Below are 18,886 nucleotides of genomic sequence, written 5' to 3' on the forward strand. Positions count from 1 at the left end.
GAAAATGTAAAGCAGATGCAGTAGTAACACACACAAAAAAAGAAAATAGTTATCCAAACAGGAAAACCTTGCAGAAAAAAAAAAATAGATACAAAGAAAAAGGGAAAAAAAAGAGGGGGGGGGGGGAAGAGTCAGAAACCCCTGAGAGTCATAGAATGCGGAGATAAAAGGGCTCATGGAGCCATCACAATAGTAGTGACCGTCACCACTCCCCAAGCAATGGTTTACATAAACTCCAAATAGATCATTTACAGACCATAGTGATGTTTAGGGTTGGGTCAACCTTGTAGCAGCCTATGTTGGATCAACAGGTGTGGTGCTAGGCCTGGAACCTCAAGCCAATCATGCCAGAGGTTATAAAATGTTTGGGGAGCGTTTCTGTGTTTGTATGTCAGCTTCTCATGTATCAGCATTTTGTTAACCTGATCAATCCACTGTTGCCTGCTGGGTACCCTGGGCGTGATCCACAATTGCGTTACAGCTCATTTTTACTGCTCCTGGAAGCAGAAGCTGTCCTTTTTTTTATACTGCCCCTAAACACTTATGCCTCTAAACGCCTCTGACAGTTTATGTGTGCATGGACACATAGGCTAACATGGATGGGCTTTTAGAGGCAGTGAAAAAAAACATCAAACACCCCTAACAGCAGATGTAAAAACAACCTGTGTGCATGACCCCTTATACATACATATGTTTCTTTTTTCTTTTTTAACCACTTGCTGCCTGTAGACCACAGATCTCTCCATAAAAAAGACCTGACATGCCCCATGCTGTCACTAGCGATGTTCCTCAACTAAAATTTAAAGTACTCCCGTCCCACGGTGCATACACACAAATGCGAAAATTAAAAGTCAGCAGCTACAGTATTTTTTTGGTTGGGTGGGGGGGTTGGAGATTTTTTTTTTTTTTAAACCTGCAAAGCAAAAGGCATAATGAGCTAGTATGCACCGCATACTAGCTCATTATGAAATACTTACCTTAGAACGAGGCCCCGACATCTGGCCCGATCCACGCCGAGGGAGCTGACATGCTACCTCTGCGTTTCTTCCGGGTATCACGGCTCCGGCGCTGTGAGTGGCCGGAGCCGCGATATCGTCACTCCCGCGCGTGCGCGCGGGAGATTTCATTCCGGCCGCCGGCCACTGCCGGATTTTCAGGCCGAGAATCCCCTTGTGCGCATGCGCCGCTGCAGTCAGCGGCGCATACCGAGGGGGATATTTTTTTTACCTACAGGTAAGCCTTATTATAGGCTTTCCTGTAGGTAAAAGTTTAAAAATCGAGTATACAACCACTTTAAGAAACCTTTTCAGAGTGGACTGGAGGGTTGTAAATCAAATGTTACAATAAAGCATCTGGGAGAGGAGGCTTGCAACATTGTATCTTGTATACTGACAGATCTAAGTGCTGAGTAGGAGATCATGTTTGGTCTCTGCAGCAAGAGAGTTGTTTATTTTTTTTCAAGAGAGGTAAAGGAGATTGAAAGGAATGCTGTGTTAAGCTGTCCATACATGGAACAAAAAAACAAAACTAAACTGATTCCCCCATCCACACTGAATGTAGAATGTATAAATAAATCTTCCCTGCTGTGTTATTGTATTCTGACAGCAGGGAGACTCCCCACAATTAGAATACACAGATCAAGGCTGCATCCCATGGGCTGCAGTGCTGATCGAACTGACATTTTGCAGCAGTCCTGTTCGTGAGAAGTCAATTAATAGATCAACTTCTCGTTAACGGAAACAGCCATACATGGATCGAAATTTGTCCACCTAGATAGCAAGGATAACTTTTTTTTATATTCAAAAATTTTATTGGTTTTCAAAAAATACATCATTACAAACATTATCAAACTTATGTAAAAATACCATCTTAAATCTTAAGCTGCCCCCCCCCCCCCCCAGCAAAAAAATACTCACTCCCACCCCCTCTCCCTTCTAGGCTTCCTCCTTATCCCTGCTTAGTCTTCCCCAACTAGTCAATTCTCTACATACTCAGGATATTAACATTCCCATGTGTTCTCATTCATCTGTATCACATATTTGCATATACTTCTCCAATTTCTTGAAATCCAGACATTTTCCCCAGGTATCCCCAGGTATAGTTATAGCTCTCTACATGTATTGTCTCCTTGATGGAGCATCTCTAAGCAATTTTTAGTATCAATTCCTTTGCTCTAGGGGTTTTTAGTGTTGGCCAATACCTCAGAATCAGGCCTTTAGCTGCGTTTACCAGGTGTGGTACCAAAGATCTCCTGTATTGTGCTATAGGTTTATCAGTTTTATGAAATAGACATCCACAGGGTTCGGCCTGTATGTGCTCACTTGTAGGGATGAGCCGAACACCCCCCGGTTCGGTTCGCACCAGAACTTTCGAACGGACCCCAAATTCGTACGAACGTTAGAACCCCATTGAAGTCTATGGGACTCGAACGTTCGAAATTAAAAGTGCTAATTTTAATGGCTAATATGCAAGATACTGTCCTAAAAAGGGTTTGGGGACCTGGCTCCTGCCCCAGGGGACATGGGTCAATGCCTAAAATTTTTTTAAAAATGGCCGTTTTGGCGGGAGCACTGATTTTAATGACGATTAAAGTGAAAAAAAAAGTTAAATATTCCTTTAAATATGGTGCCTGGGGGGTGTCTGTAGTATGCCTGTGAAGTGCCACGTGTTTCCCGTGTTTAGAACAGTCCCTGCACAAAATGACATTAAACGGAAATAACACCATTTAAAACTGCTTGCGGTTTTAATGTTATATCTGGTTCCTGCAATATGGTTGAAAATCATTGAGAAAAATGGCATGGGTAGCCCTCCCTGCCCATTAACAGCCTATTTGGGTCTTGTACGCATATTAAGGGGAACCCTGTACCCATATTAAAAAAAGGAAATGCGTGTGGCCCCCAGGCCCTATATACTCAGAACAGCAGTATACAGGCGGTGCAAACAAGACAGGGACTGTGTAGGTTTGTTGTGTTAAGTTGAATCTGTTTGTAATTTTCAACTGGTACATTTTTAAAGTGTAGCTCCAGTCAAAAAAACTATTTTTAAGCTTTTTGGAAAACATAGGGAAGGGTTATCACCCCTGTATAATTTGTTTTGTCGTCCATCTTTTTTCATCTCACTTGCTGTTGTCTCCTTCCATTTGCAAGTAGGAGATGTTTGTAAGTTGGATGTTTGAAAGTAGGGGCCTGCCCTATATGCTCTGCAGAAATGGCGGAACAAGGTGTTGGTTTTGCCACAACATTGTAAGCCCTCAAAGTGACTCTTGGTGGGCGCTGGAGCGCCCTGCTGTGAACGATTATATCAAGAATTGTAATTACATGCCATTGTTGAACAGTGGTAGAAAAATTGACCTTTGGTGGTTGTGGTGCTGGTGCCACAACACTATAAGTCCTCAACGTTACTCTGGGTGGGCACAGGAAGGGGCCCTCCTGTGAAATATTATATCAAGAATTGTAATTACATGTCCCTGTTAAACAGGGGCAGAAAAATTTGGCCTTAGGCACTGGTGCTGGTGCCACCACACTGCAACCTCTCCCATATACTCTAGTTTTATTGCAGGAATTAGCCCTGCTGCAAAGCATTGCATCAAAAATTGTACTTAAACGCCCCTGTTAAACAGGGGCAGAAAAATTGGGCCTTAGGCACTGGTGCCACCACACTGCAACCTCTGCCATATACTCTTGTTTTATTGCAGGAATTAGCCCTGCTGCAAAGCATTGCATCAAAAATTGTACTTAAACAGCCCTGTTAAACAGGGGCAGAAAAATTGGGCTGATGGCATCACCCAGAACCAGAAATGTTCTTCCAACATATCAGCGGAGGAGGAAGAGGATAGACAATCAACATAACAGGACAGTCACTCAGCATCAGCATAGGCAGTCTTGAAGGGATGTGATATTTCAAAAAAAATTATTCTGTTACATCAGCTTCAGGGGCTTGGTAGCTGTGGGTGATCCAAGACTGATTCATCTTGATGAAGGTCAGTCGATCAACTGATTCGGTGGACAGGCGCACCCTGTGATCGGTAACAAAGCCACCAGCAGCACTAAAGGTGCGTTCCGAAAGAACGCTGGATGCAGGACAGGCCAGTAGCTCAATTGCATACTGTGCAAGCTCTGGCCAGTGATCCATCCTCAAGACCCAGTAAGCCAGAGGATTTTTGGTGGGAAAGGTGTCCAAGTCTGACCTTGCCCCTAGGTATTCCTGCACCATGTAAATCAGACGCTGGCGATGGGTGCTGGAACCGATCATACCTTGGGGCTGCGGACTAAAAAATTGTCTGAAAGCATCAGTCAGACGGCCACCTTCTCCACCGCTCCTTCTGACCGATGCCTCAGCAACACGTTGTCCAGGACCAGGAGTTTGTAACCTCCCAGTCTCTGGGAACGCGTTGCACAGACCTTTCTGCAAGGCCTCCCGGAGATGTCTCATCCTCTGCTCCCTCTGCGATGGCAAGATAAGGTCGGCAACCTTACCCTTGTACCGTGGATCAAGGAGAGTGGCCAGCCAGTAATGGTCCCTCTCCTTGATCCGAAGAATACGAGGATCCTTCCGCAGGCTTTGCAGGATCAGGGAGGCCATGCAGGGTAGGTTAGCTGAGGCATTCGGTCCGGAGTCCTCTGGGTCACTAAGGACAACATGATCCGCAGCTACCTCCTCCCAGCCACGTACAAGTCCACGTGTTTCTTGGGACTGTAAATCATCCCTACAAGACTGCTGCTGCTGATGCTGAGTGCCAGCCTCCACCTCCATGCTGACACAATCATCCTCCTCCTCCTCTTCCTCCTCCTCATCCTCTTCCTGTGTGATGGGTGGCACAGCAGGAACACTGTCTGGATAAAGGGGGCCTTGAGAGGCAAGCAAGTCCTCCTCTTCCTGCCTCTGTTCTGCCTCAAGTGCCCTGTCCATTATTCCACGCAGCGTATGCTCCAAGAGGTGGACAAGAGGTACAGTGTCACTGATGCATGCACTGTCACTGCTCACCATCCTTGTGGCCTCCTCAAACGGTGACAGGACAGTGCATGCATCCCTGATCATGCCCCACTGGCGTGGTGAGAAAAAGCAGAGCTCCCCTGACCCTGTCCTGGTGCCGTAGTCGCACAGGTACTCATTGATGGCCCTCTGCTGCGTGTGCAGCCGCTGCAGCATGGCCAACGTTGAGTTCCATCTGGTGGGCATGTCACATATAAGGCGGTTCTTGGGCAGGTTCAACTCCTTTTGGAGCACAGCCAGCCGAGCACAGGCATTAAATGATCGGCGGAAATGCACACAGACTTTCCTGGCCTGCTTCAGGACATCCTGTAAGCCGGGGTACCTGCCCAAGAACCGCTGCACCACCAGGTTAAGGACGTGAGCTACACAGGGCACATGGGTCAGTTGTCCCTGTCGGAGGGCGGAGAGGAGGTTGGTGCCATTGTCACAAACCACCATTCCTGGCTTAAGCTGGCGTGGCATCAACCACCTCTCAGCCTGCCCCTGCAGAGCTGACAAAACATTCGCCCCAGTTTGGCTCCTGTCCCCCAAACAAACCAGCGCAAGCACGGCATTGCATCGTTTTGCCTGCATACTTGCGTAGCCCCTGGAACGCCTACGAAGCACCGCTGGTTCTGAGGACAGAGCACTGGAAGAGGCCATGGAGGAAGAAGAAGAGGAGGGGGTGGAGGAGAGAGGTGTGTCACAACCAATAGTAGCATTTTGGAGGCTTGGTGGCGGAACAACCTCCAACACTACTGCACCTTGTCCTGCATCCTTCCCAGCTGCCAGAAGAGTGACCCAATGGGCCGTGAAAGACAGGTAACGTCCCTATCCATGCCTGCTGGACCATGAGTCAGCGGTAATATGCACCTTACCGCTGACCGCCCTGTCCAGCGAGGCAAGGACATTGCCTTCCACATGCCGGTAGAGAGCCGGAATCGCCTTCCGTGAGAAAAAGTGGCGTTTGGGGACCTGCCACTGAGGAACCGCACATTGTACAAACTCACGGAAGGGGGCCGAGTCTACCAACTAAAAAGGCAGCAGTTGAAGTGCTAGCAATTTAGCCAAGCTAGCATTCAACCGCTGGGCATGTGGATGGCTGGGAGTGAACTTCTTTCGCCGGTCCAGCAGCTGGGGCAGGGACATTTGCCTGCTATAATCGGACGTGGATGTACCGCTAGCAGAGTTCCCGGAAGCACTTGGCTGTGACACACCTAATTCTACACCTTCATTCCTCTCAGAGCAGGTTTCAGAGAGGACTGAAGGTCTAGTGGGGTTGGAGAAGCCAGCTGATGAGGAGCAAGGAGAGGTCCGCTTTGTTCTTTGGTGTGGGTCTTTGAGGTACGCTTGCCAACGAGCTGCATGGCAGGTCAACATATGTCTGGTCAAGCATGTGGTGCCCAAGCGGCTGATGTTTTGGCCACGCGAGATACGCTTGAGACATATGTTGCAAATAGCAGCGGTGCGATCTGATGCACTCGTCTCAAAAAAGGCCCACACCAAAGAACTTTTAGAATAACGCGCAGAGGCAGCGCCCTGCACAGGCGGAGCTCTGCGGTGTGATTCAGTCGGTGTGCTGCCCCTAAGCTGGCCCCCGGAGGGCATCCTGCCTCGTTGGACATGTGCCTCCTCCTCCTCCTCCTCTCTCCTTCCAGGCACCCACGTGGAGTCAGTGCCCTCATCATCCCCTCCCTCTTCATCGCTGTAGCAAACCTGGCAGTATGCTGCAGCTTGTGGAACATGACTGCCAGATTGCTGTCCTTCTTGAGCATCCCCTCTCTCTGCGCTCACGCTACTGCCTTCCTCTAGCTGAGTGTCATCATCAGAGCCCACAAAACACTGGGCATCCTCCTGGAGCATGTACCTAACACTGTGTTCAAAGAGTTCAGGAGACTCCTCAGGAGGACGTGGTGGGTCTAGGGAAGGAGTCACTGATGATGACATTGAGAGGAGGGAAGACGATGCGTTGGCAGCTGCTTTGCTAGTACCCTGAGACTGGGTGAGAGAGGATGAGGAGGATGAAGAGGGCTTGGTCATCCACTCTACCAAGTCGTTGGCATGTTGCGGCTCAACATGTCCAGCTGCCGAAAAGAAGGACAAGCGTGTCCCATGGCCACGTGCTGATGACAATGCACCGCGTCCACGACCAGCACTGTTGTCTCTAGACACAGAGCCTGCTTGCCCTCTTTTATCGGCTCGCGCCGGTCTGCCTCTCCTTGCTGGCCTTCCAGACATGGTAATGGCCTGAAGGGAGTTGGGTAAAAAAGCAGTTGGGTAGTGTATATTGTGCTAGAGGCACACAACACCCACTAACTCCTGCAGATGCCTTTATTATAGAACACCAGAGATAAAGGGGTATATACAGATGTATACTGTGCTGTGCTGGAGGCACACACAACTTCCAATAACTCCTGCAGATGGCAAGTGGTCTCAAATAGAGAAGAGCTATGTAGGTGGATATAGCGGTATGTACTGGGTACAGAGCACGCAGACAGCACGCACAAGCTCCTAACACTACTGACTGCAAGCTCTATTATAAAAGATAGATCACTAGCTATATAGGTGAGGTGAATATAGCGGTGTATACTGCGGTCAGGGCACGCAGACAACAACCACTACACAACAGCAAGATCGAAAATCGTCCGAAAACGATCGGTGTGTACTGTGTTGAAGGTACACAGAACACCCACTAACTCCTGCAGATGCCTTTATTATAGAACACCAGAGATAAAGGGATATATACAGATGTATACTGTGCTGTGCTAGAGGCACACACAACTTCCAATAACTCCTGCAGATGGCAAGTGGGCTCAAATAGAGAACAGCTATGTAGGTGGATATAGCGGTATGTACTGGGTACAGAGCACGCAGACAGCACGCACAAGCTCCTAACACTACTGACTGCAAGCTCTATTATAAAAGATAGATTACTAGCTATATAGGTGAGGTGAATATAGCAGTGTATACTGCGGTCAGGGCACACAGACAACAACCACTACGCAACAGCAAGATCGAAAATCGGCCGAAAACGATTGGTGTGTACTGTGTTGAAGGTACACAGAACACCCACTGCTTCAGACGCCAACACACTACACAAGGCCGCCGCGCTGGCGGCCTTATATAGTGTGGGGCGTGCACTACACAGCCTGAGCTATGATTGGCCACAGGCATCCTGCCTGTGGCCAATCATGGCTCTCCTCGCTGCTGGCGCTGCGATTGGCCAAGCATGCGGGGTCACAGTGCATGCTTGGCCAATCATGAGCCAGCAATGCACTGCGCCATCGCAGTGCATTGTGGGCCGTGAGCGCCACACGAATTTGGCGCGAACGGACCAAAATGTTCGGACTTTGCCAAACGGACGAACAGCCAATGTTCGAGTCGAACGTATGTTCGACTCGAACACGAAGCTCATCCCTACTCCCTTGTTATTTCTTGAATAACCTCAATGATCTCCCTCCAGAAGGCCTGCATCTTAGTACATTCCCACCATACGTGTGCAAAGGTCTCCGACGAACTGCACTCCCTCCAACATAGAGGGGATCAGTGATGGCTGGTGGGTTCCCCTTTTGGTTGACAGCACCCTCCCGCCAGCACTCCTCTGCCGGCGGTCTGGCACTTACCCGCTCATATAGTGCAGGGCTGTGTACCCCCGCCCCCCCCCCCCCCCGCGCTGGGGTCCGGCACTTACCTGCTCTTGTAGCAAGGCTGTGGTGTCCTCTCCTCCTCTCCTGGAGGGCGGGCAGCAGTGAAATTAATTCAATATCGTCACACAACAGGGAGGGATCGGGGCACAGTGCCCTGCGCTCTGAGTCCACCTGTTTTTGAAGCCTATTGGAGTCTCTGTCTCTAATCAGGTGTTTAAAAAAAAAACCCCACCCCGCATTGGAATCCATGGTCCGGCGCTCTATGTAGATCAGGCGACACATGGATAGGTGAGGTGGCGCCCATGCGCCCTCTATGCACGGGCCACCACTGTAGGGTATATGTCCTCCCCAAAGCTTTGCGCCCTCAGCAGGATCACATACCATCTAGCCAAGAGTTTAAAGCTCATTTCTGTTGTCTTTGTGTTCCTTGAGGAAAAACATGATAGTTTTAATATTCTCCTCTTCTGGTGCTCATTTAATCTTACCCCCAGTTCTTGCTCCCATTTCCCCAGATAGGCCGGGAACTCAGGTTCTGTTTCTTGCACTAGTATCTTATATATTTTTAAAGTGCTGTGCTGGACACTAGACGGGGAGCTGAACAGTTTTTCTATAGGCTTAAAGCGTAGTTCTGCTTAAAAAAAAAAAATTTAATTAAAAGTCAGCAGCTACAAATACTGCAGCTGCTGACTTCTAATATTTGGACACTTACCTGTCCCAGGGTCCAGCAATGCGGGGGAACGAAGCCCCGCTCGTCTCCCTCTCCTCTCTGCGACACCAGTATTGTAACTGTAGGTGCCAGGCTGTGGCTTCACAGCCGGGCACGACCCTGCATGCGCGAGCCGTGCCGCACACCATGACTGGCCAGGCAATTATATTGGGACCTGTGATGTGTCGAGAGGGAGAGGTGATCTTCCTTCTGGTGACACGGTGCGCCGGGAGGAAGTGGGAGCTGGGACCCCCCCGCTCCCAAAAAAAATGACATGCCAAATGTGGCATGTCACCTCCCTTAAAGCGGAAGTTCCATTTTTGGGTGGAACTTCGCTTTAAATCTATATTTTCCACCTAGTGGCTGTGGTAACATTTGTGTGAAGTGTTGTATTTGTGCATATCTCCATTTATCATACTACCCCATTTTTGCTTTAATTAAAAAAAATTATGAATCCTATCCCCTGTCATCACATCTTGTACCTGTATTATCTCCTTTTTTGCCCATCTAACAAAAGTATAAATAATCCTCTTTCCCATGTGTGAAATAGTTTGTGTCTATTAACTGCTTGCCGACTAGCCACTGCAGTTTTACTGTGGTAGAATGGCACAGCTGGGCAAAACAATGTTACCTTATGTCGCTTCGCTTTTTGGCCACTAGGGGCACGTGCGACCGAATCGGATGCGAGAGCCTGGTGGGCATGATGACCACCAGGCACCCATGTTTGCTGGTGACAGAGCGAGAACGGGGATCTGTGTGTGTAAACACACAAATCCCAGTTGTTTCAGGGGAGTAGAGAAAGAATGTGTATTCATATTAAGTATGAACACCACTCTCTCTCTCCTCCTAGACAATCCCATCCTTCCTACAGTTAGAACACACCTAGGGAACACAGTTAACCCCTTGATCGCCCCCTAGTGTTAACTCTTTCCCTGCCATTGACATTTATACAGTAATCAGTGCATCTTTATAGCACTGATCGCTGTATAATTATCAATGGTCACAAAACTGTGTCAAAAGTGTCCAATTTGTCCATCGCAATATCGCAGTCCCGATAAAAAAAGAAGACCGCCGCCATTACTAGTAAAAAAATTTAAATGCCATAAATCTATCCCCTATTTTCTAGATTCTATAATGTTTGCATAAAATAATCAATGTATGCTTATTGTGATTTTTTTTTTTGACAAAAAATATGTAGAAGAATACATATCGGCCTAAACTGAGGCAAAAAAAAATAATTTGATAAAAGATGTGGGATATTTATTATAGCAAAAAAGATAATTGGGGGTTATTTACTAAAGTAAAATCCACTTTGCACTGCAAGTGCACTTGGAAGTAAAGTTGCTGTAGATCTGAGGGGGACATGCAAGGAAAATAAAAACCAGCATTTTAGCTTGCACATGATTGGATGATAAAATCAGCAGAGCTTCCACTCATTTCAGATCTACCCCTTAGATTGAGAGCGACTGCACTTCCAAGTGCACTTGCAGTGCAAAGTGGATTTGCCTTTTGTAAATAACCCCCATTGTGTTTTTTTCAAAATTGTCACTCTTCTTTTGTTTATAGCACAAAAAAATAAAAATCGCAGAGGCAATCAAATACCACTAAAAGAAAGCGCTATTTGTCGGAAAAAAAGGACATCAATTTTGTTTGGGTACAGCATGGCACAACTGCGCAATTGTCAGTTAAAGCGACGCAGTTGCGTATTGCAAAAAAATGGCCTGGTCATTGAGCAGCCAAATCTTCCGGAGCTGAAGTGGTTAATGAAATTAAAGGTGAATTGTGCTCCCAGTGATAATGCCTGTTGGGGTGTAGAGTGGTCTAGGGGTGAGTGGACCCTCAGTTAAGGTATCTGCCTAGAGTATACACACACACACACACACACACACACACACACACACACACACACACCATACAGTTCTCAAAGTGGTCTGACAATTATTTCTGGACTTCAGCTCATAAGGGCAAAATGACCTCCCAAAGAAAGCCCAACCCTCCTTACATTAATATATGATAAAATACAGACATTCGTTAAAACAAGCAGTGGAAAATTACTGAGTACGTGCAGAAAACAATATACACCCCCAAATTCATATAGAAACTGGCCACAGAAAGGCCACTAGAAAAAAAAATAGATTGTTCTCTGTTCTCAATAAGAGGAACTTAACTTAACTCTTAATTGAACTCCTAACAGACTCTATGTGAATATTTACCTTAAACTGGATACTCATATTATAGGTTACAATATCCAAGATGGCAGCCAATAAGCTAAGACAACATTAAGCTAAAATATTCCTTCAACGCCTGCATAGGATATCCCATATTCTAAAAACATTCTCTGTCAGTGGGTTTGTGCTGTTTTCTAAATCTCGATATGATCGTGGGATCCAAACTCATAGGGTAAATGGAATAGCCATTTTATTTATCAAACATTTAGAAGTCCTATGATGTAACAGCTGTCTTGGTTGTGTTCAAGTGCCATTTACACCTCCAGGTGTGAAGACATCTATCTTTGGCTTTTCCCAGAACGCTGAAAGTGACGTGTATATGTGAAATGACCATGGTGAATATCAATAAATGTCACCAAAGACTTCAAAGGAGTCCAGGTGCCAAGGTGCCACCTCCTTCAGAATGTATAAATTGTATCACATGGTTCTCAGCCATTTCAGAGCAATTCTTTTTGAAATGAACATGTACTGTGACATTATGCTTGCTCTCTACGCTTATAGCTAAAACTATAGGCACATATATCAAATACATTTTTTATATAGCTTCAGCAGTCAATATGTTATTGAAACCCCTTGGGTTCTGGGGTTTCCCTATCACAAACCATCTTACCTAACCACTTCAGCCCTGGAAGATTTGGCTGCTGAATAACCAGGCCATTTTTTGCGATTCGGCACTGCGTTGCTTTAACTGACAATTGCGCGGTTGTGTGACATGGCACCCAAACAAAATTGATGTCCTTTTTTTTCCCAAAAATTGAGCTTTCTTTGGTTTTCATTTTTTGCGCTATAAACAAAAAAATAAAGAGCGTCAATTTTGAAAAAAACACAATATTTTGTACTTTTTGCTATAATAATTATCCCCATTTTTTTTTTTTTTTTTTAAAAAGCAAGTTTTTTCTCAGTTTAGTATTCTTCTACATATTTTTGGTAAAAAAAATACAATAAGCATATATTGATTGGTTTGTGCAAAAGTTATAGCGTCTACAAAATAGGAAATATATTTATAGCCTTTTTGTTATTATTTTTTTTTACTAGTAATGGCGGCGATCTGCGATTTTTATCGTGACTGCGACCTTATGGCGGACGCATCAGTCACTTTTGACACATTTTTGGGACCATTGGCATTTATACAGCGATCAGTGCTATAAAGATGCACTGATTACTGTAGAAATGTCACTGGCAGGGAAGGGGTTAACACTAGGGGCGATCAAGGGGTTAACTGTGTTCTCCATGTGTGTTTCTAACTGTGGGGGGGGCTGACCTAAAGGAAATGACAGATCTTGTTTCCTAGCGATTAGGAACTCACGATTTGTCTCTCCTCACAGAACAGGGATTTTTGTGTTTACACACGCATGTCCCTGTTCTGCCTCTTGTGCCTGCGACCGCTCGTTGGCGGTGGTCATCACGACTGTTGACCATGAGCATCGGCACCCCCACAGTGCAGCGGGCGCACCTGCTATCCTGCTTATAGGAGCCAACGTAAAGCTACGATGACTCGCTGGATCATGCCGATCTGTATAATGATGGCAGCTGGTCGGCAAGCGGCTAAATCTACTTTACTTTGTGCAAACTATCTCAACCCAGCTTTTATTTTTCTTATTGTGAATCCAATCTATTAATCGTGAAATAGTGACCACCTAATAATATTTTTTAAGATCTGGTAATGCCAGCCCGTCTGCTTTCTTCTCCTTGGCCAACGCAGCACATATGAGATTCTGGGATGTCTATGTGCCCATAAATACTTCAAATATTTAAAATATTTCTGCCGAAGGGTATTTGGGAGAATTTGACATTGATATAGCACTTTAGGCATGATACTCATTTTAAATGCATTTATTCTACCCAACCAAGAAATGGGTCTATATTTGGAGGGAGTATACGTTTTCTTTAATTGTATTAAGTAAGGGAATGTAATTAGCCTTATACAGCACCTTCAATAATGTTGTTAATTTATTTCCGAGGTTCCCCAGTTCTTCCTTGCGCCACGCAAAGGTAAACATTGGCTAAATTGCCAACTTCTCTATCAGCGGCAGTAATGTTTAGAATCTCTGATTTAGATGTATTAATTTAAAAATGTGATAGTGACCCATATCTCCTTACTTCCTTCAGTAGGTTTGGTAGTGTCAGCCTGGGGTTATAAATATAAAAGAATGTAATCTGCATACACAGCCACATTGTTTTCCTATTCCCCAATTCTGACAGCCTTGATGTCCACACTCTCCCGAATTGTCATTAGCAGGGGCTCCAGAGCAATTACGAACAGTACTGGTGAGAGGGGACACCCTTGCCTAGTTCCATTAAAGAGTTCCATGGGGGAAAGATAGGTTTCCATTTATCCTAATTTTCACTGTCGGGTGATGGTATAATGTCCTAATCCACTGCATCATCCTGTTCCCTATTCCTAGGTGTCTTAAGGTTGCAAACATAAATCCCCAGTCTACCCTGTCAAAAGCTTTCTCAGCGTCCATTGACAGGAGTAGAACTGGGTCCCCTCTCCGTTTAACTTCATGGATCAAGAATAATGTCTTAAGGCAATTATCTGTCCCCTCTCACCCTGCTACAAATCCCACCCAATCATTACGAATCCATTTAGGCATTAAAAGTTTTAACCTATCAGCCAGTATCTTTGCAAATCTTGTTACATCAACATTTAACAGAGGCCCTGAAGGTACTGTTGTATTTCAAGGTCTTTCTTTTGTCTCCCTATAAGGTCTTCTGACTGACTCACATTATATAACTTACTATAATATGTATAAAAAGACCTTGGCCATTTCCGAAGATGAATGCACCATTTCACCTTTCTCATCTCTTATTTTTAAAGGATGCAGTTTTCTTTTCCCACAGGACTTTAGCTAGCAACTACCCCGGTTTGTTTCCCCACTGATATTTCTCCTTCATAACTGATGAAATGCACATTTTGTTTCTTCTTCCATAAAAGAAGCCAACTCCTCCCTTTTCCTAATTAGTTCCTGCCTCTCTGGAATACCTTTAAGTTGGAACTGCTGTTCCATTTCATGGATTTATCTTAAGAGGATTTTAAGAGGAGATTTAGTCTCTCCTTTCTTTCTTCTTCTGCGTTCCTATTTTCATCAGTATGCCCCTTTATATAGGACTTGTGGGATTCCCACAAGGTGGGTGCAGAGACCTCTGATGTATCATTAATGGAAAATAATTCCTCTAGCTCGCATTTTATCCTTTTAATAACCCCGGGATCCCGGATATGCGATTCATTCAATTTCCAGGTATAGTTTCTTGGCGTCATTTACTGAAGAAGAGGATGGGGCATCCCCAGACAGCAAGGATAACTTGCCACAAATTTGCATTAAGATGAAAAACCTCCTGTGATGCAGCAACCCCCCCCCCCCGAGACCCCCTTTTACTTACCTGAACATGGTCTTTCCAGTGATGGAGATGAGCACACCCGCTCCAGACATGGTCTCGGGTCCTGATTGGGTAGATTGATAGCAGCCCAGCCATTGGCTCCCGCTGATGTCAATCAAATTCAATGACGCGGGAGCCACGGGGTGGGCTGAGCAGCAGGACACAGGAGCGTGCCCGCACTAGTGCCCCTAGGCTAAGCGCTTCTCGGTCGGGCCACTCAATGTGGAGAGAAGCCATGAGCGCCAGACCCCACAAGAGGAGGATCGGGGCCACTCTGTGCAGAACCCTTACACAGAGGAGGGAAGTATGACATGTTTGTTATTAAAAAACAAAACAAAAAAAAACAAGACTTTAAAACCCCTTTAGCCACTTACCCACTGGGCACTTAAACCCCCTTCCTAACCAGACACATTTTCAGCTTTTGGTGCTCTCACAATTTGAATGACAATTACTCAGTCATGCAACACTGTACCCATACGAAATATTTGTCCTTTTTTCGCACAAATAGAGCTTTCTTTTGGTGGTATTTAATCACCGCTGTTTATTTTTTATTTTTTGTGCTATAAATCAAAAAAGACTGAAAATTCGGTAAAAAAATAATTTGTTTCTGTTAAAATTTATTGCAGAGTATTGGCGAGTATTGCATAGTATTGGCGAGTATTGCATAGTATTGACAGAGTATTGCATAGTATTGTTGCAGAGTACTGCAGAGTATTGCAGTACTGGCAGTGGCAGAATATGGGCACTGAGCAGCGCTGTGGGATGGATAAGTAGTGCCCACAGCGCTGCAAATGATCTCTCCCTCTCTCACTGTAGCGATCAGTATCATGACGCCAGTTTGTTTATAAGTGATGCTCTGTCATTTGACTGAGCGATCACGTGGTAAACGGCCGCTATCAGCTGATTAATCCAGGTGATTAAGGATCTTCTGTGATGGGATTAGCCATGAGTCAGCTGTACCTCGTTCGCTAAACCATTGTGTGATGTTTTGGGTAAATATTGTTAATGTGGCGAGTGACCTCCTTCTCAAGTGTATAAAAGCCTATATTCTTGTTCAAATAAACAGTTCTTATTCTGGTTTCCTCCAAAACTGGTGTTGCCTAGTTCTTGGGGTAACTATAGCCAGATTTACTGATTTTGTGTTCCAGAGAAATTGGGAAACAGCTTTTTGGCGGAGATACACAGTCAGGGTGTCCAGATTCCATCACAGGCTACACTGATAGGCACTGATGAAGTGGCACTTATGGGCATTGAGGAGGTGGCACTTATGGGCACTGATTAGGTGGAACTGATGAGGAGGCACTAATATGCCACGCTTATGGGCACTGATAGGTGGCACGGATTGTTGCCGCTTTATTTTAAACAGGGCACTGATGATCAGTGCCCTGATTACCTGTCTTGCTGTCCCCTGCGAGGAGATGCCGCTGATTGGCTCTCCTTGCCACACACTCTGTCAGTGAGAGGCGATGAGAGCCAATTACCGCCACTTCCTGTATTTACATGTGACCGGCTGTGATTGGCAGCCACGATCACCCTGCTCCGTACCCCCAGGGTTCTTAAAATGAAAATTTTCACACAAAATTCTACTAATAATCAGCTTTACCTTAAAGTATTATTTGTTTTGTTTTGGATAGAGTGGAGGATAGGAACACCTGACAGTTTTGCTGTCTGTGCCCCCGTTAGGCTCAGTTCACACTGATGTGACATAAGGTCCAACTTCTGTGACCCCATGTGAAATTCAATGTTTCCCTATGAGACCTGCCTTAACTGATACTACATAACTCTGTCCAACTTTAGAAAAGGTTCCTGTACTACTTTGGTCCAACTTCAATTCTGCAGAGTGTAAAAAGTCACATCAAATTCACTGAAAATCACGTGACTTTGTAGTCGGGCTAGCATGTACCGAGCCTTAAAGAGATCCACCCTCTCCATTTGTCCCCTTTACCATTATCATTGAAAGTGAAAGTAAAAGAAAAAAAAAGTTTTGCCTATAGTTCTACTTTAATGAATAAGTTGAAGCAGTGTTCACTTCAATTATCCAATCATGTACAAGAGAAATTCTGTTTTTATTTTTTTTTTACAGTTGGACTTTGGGAAGGTTAAAAAAAACAAAAACAAATGACCCTTGCTTTGCCCTGTCCCACACTTCCCCCCCCGCCCAGCAGACAGCGCTCTCCTCTGCTGACACTCCTGGGATCTGGCTGGGCCCAACTGTCCTTAATGTACAATGCAACAATGCAGAACTGCTGGCCCAGCAATGTACATGGTGATGTAAGAAAGCCTATGACTGGCGGAGCGGTGAAGAAAAGCAGTTTCTGGGGACTGGCCTTTCAGCTGGAAGGAAACCTGTGGGAGAGTATAATAAGGTAGGCATTACTGCTTAATTCTTTGCCATTCTGAAGCTTCCCTCCAACCACTTTGCATATTATTTTATACATACTGTGATTCTGTACTTGCCAAATATGCTGCAGAAATCTCCTTCCACTGAGTCTGACTGCAACAATTTTAACTGTGGGCAGCTGAAGCTTCTGCCTGTTCACTTCCTGGATTTACGCAGACACACAGAGGCACCCCTCCTGCTCTGCAGCTCTGATTGGCCCTCTTATGACTCATCCCCCCCCCCTCCATTCCTGCTAAACTCTCCCCAGAGTGAAAGAGAGAGAGCTGTGCATGATGTCAAACGCCTAGGCATTTTTCCAGACAAGAAACAGGAAGTGGGCTGTATAAGGTATTTACTGGCAGGAAAAAAATGTTTTACTAGCCAAAATAAAAAAAAACAAGGGCATAAGATTTAATAGATGGAACGATGAAAAAATTACTGAAGTTCCACTTTAAAAAGGTTGTAAACTAAGAAAAAATAACCCTGTAAGACAAAGGCATAATGAGCTAGTATGCATCACATACTAGCCCATTATGAAACAATTATTTTAAAACGAAGCTGTTGCAGCAGTGCCCGCACACCACTGAAAAGGCTGACATTTTCCAGGTTTGCGGGCTCAGTCGCTGTAATTGGCTGGAGCCCCGGTAACGTCACTGGCTGCATGCAATGGAAATATCTCCTAAATGGTATACGTTTAGGAGATATTTTCACTACCTATAGGTAAGCCTTATTATAGGCTTACCTGTAAGCAGAGGAAGTTTACTTCCTCTTTAAAGATGAACAAAAAGTCATTCAGTGTCATTTCAATTAAGTTACAAAAAAATTTGGGTCATTACATCACATTTCACCAGGGCTTTTTTCAGCAGAAACTAGGAGGAACTCAGTTCCACCACCTCTGTCTCAGGTCTTCTGCTCCCTGCTCACCACTATCACTTGGTAACACTAAAATCCAGCTTCTGTGCTTACAAGTGATAGCTTATCTCCCAGTAGCTCCCACAGGTCAGATCTCCTGTGCAGATCCCACTGAGTGCTGGACAGGGACAAGGGAGATACAGAACAGGTGCCCAGGGTTTAGTGCATTAATGAGCCGGAGAGGGTGCGTGGTAGGCTGCACCCTCTGTGGTCTCCATTTTTTCCCTGGTGACCAATTGTTGATGCTCCAACTGCATGATCTCCCTTGCAAGTGACTGTAGTATAGTATGCTGGGAGGTACTACAGCCGGATAGGTGTTTCAGCTTAATATTGCAACAAAGGCAAGATATATGACAGATGGTGGAGCTTTTAAGGAGGAGGGAGAAAATGAGGGCAGTGGAGAGAGGGGGTTATATGCAGAGGGAAGAGCTACTATTTGATGCCAGTTGGCAGGTATGTCAGTGTGGTGGGCATGGTTGAGTTCCTGCACCTATTCTCTGAGAAAAAAAGCCCTGCATTTCACGGCTCCTTTATAACACACACCAGTGGTCACTTTATATAGGATATGCTGTGCTCTGCTGGTGTGAATGGGCCACTAGTGTCTGCCCTGATATAGGTTGGACCAGAAGTGCCTGAAGCATCTTTGCACTGACCTCTCAAT

At 45.5% G+C, this 18,886-nt stretch overlaps 1 long non-coding RNA gene across 1 annotated transcript in view; it reads right to left on the bottom strand.

Moving 5' to 3' along the window:
- The window catches only part of LOC143940814 (uncharacterized), an 83,934-nt gene that overhangs the window by 39,387 nt on the left and 25,661 nt on the right, over window positions 1–18,886 (bottom strand). The window contains exon 3 of the long non-coding RNA XR_013263943.1: window positions 12,163–12,336. This is a non-coding gene — a long non-coding RNA (uncharacterized LOC143940814). The remainder of the gene's footprint in view (window positions 1–12,162; window positions 12,337–18,886) is intronic.

This window comes from Lithobates pipiens, unplaced genomic scaffold (assembly GCF_037356315.1).
Source record: "Lithobates pipiens isolate NorthernLeopardFrog02 unplaced genomic scaffold, aLitPip1_a1.2 Scaffold_3, whole genome shotgun sequence".
Lineage (NCBI taxonomy): Eukaryota > Metazoa > Chordata > Amphibia > Anura > Ranidae > Lithobates > Lithobates pipiens.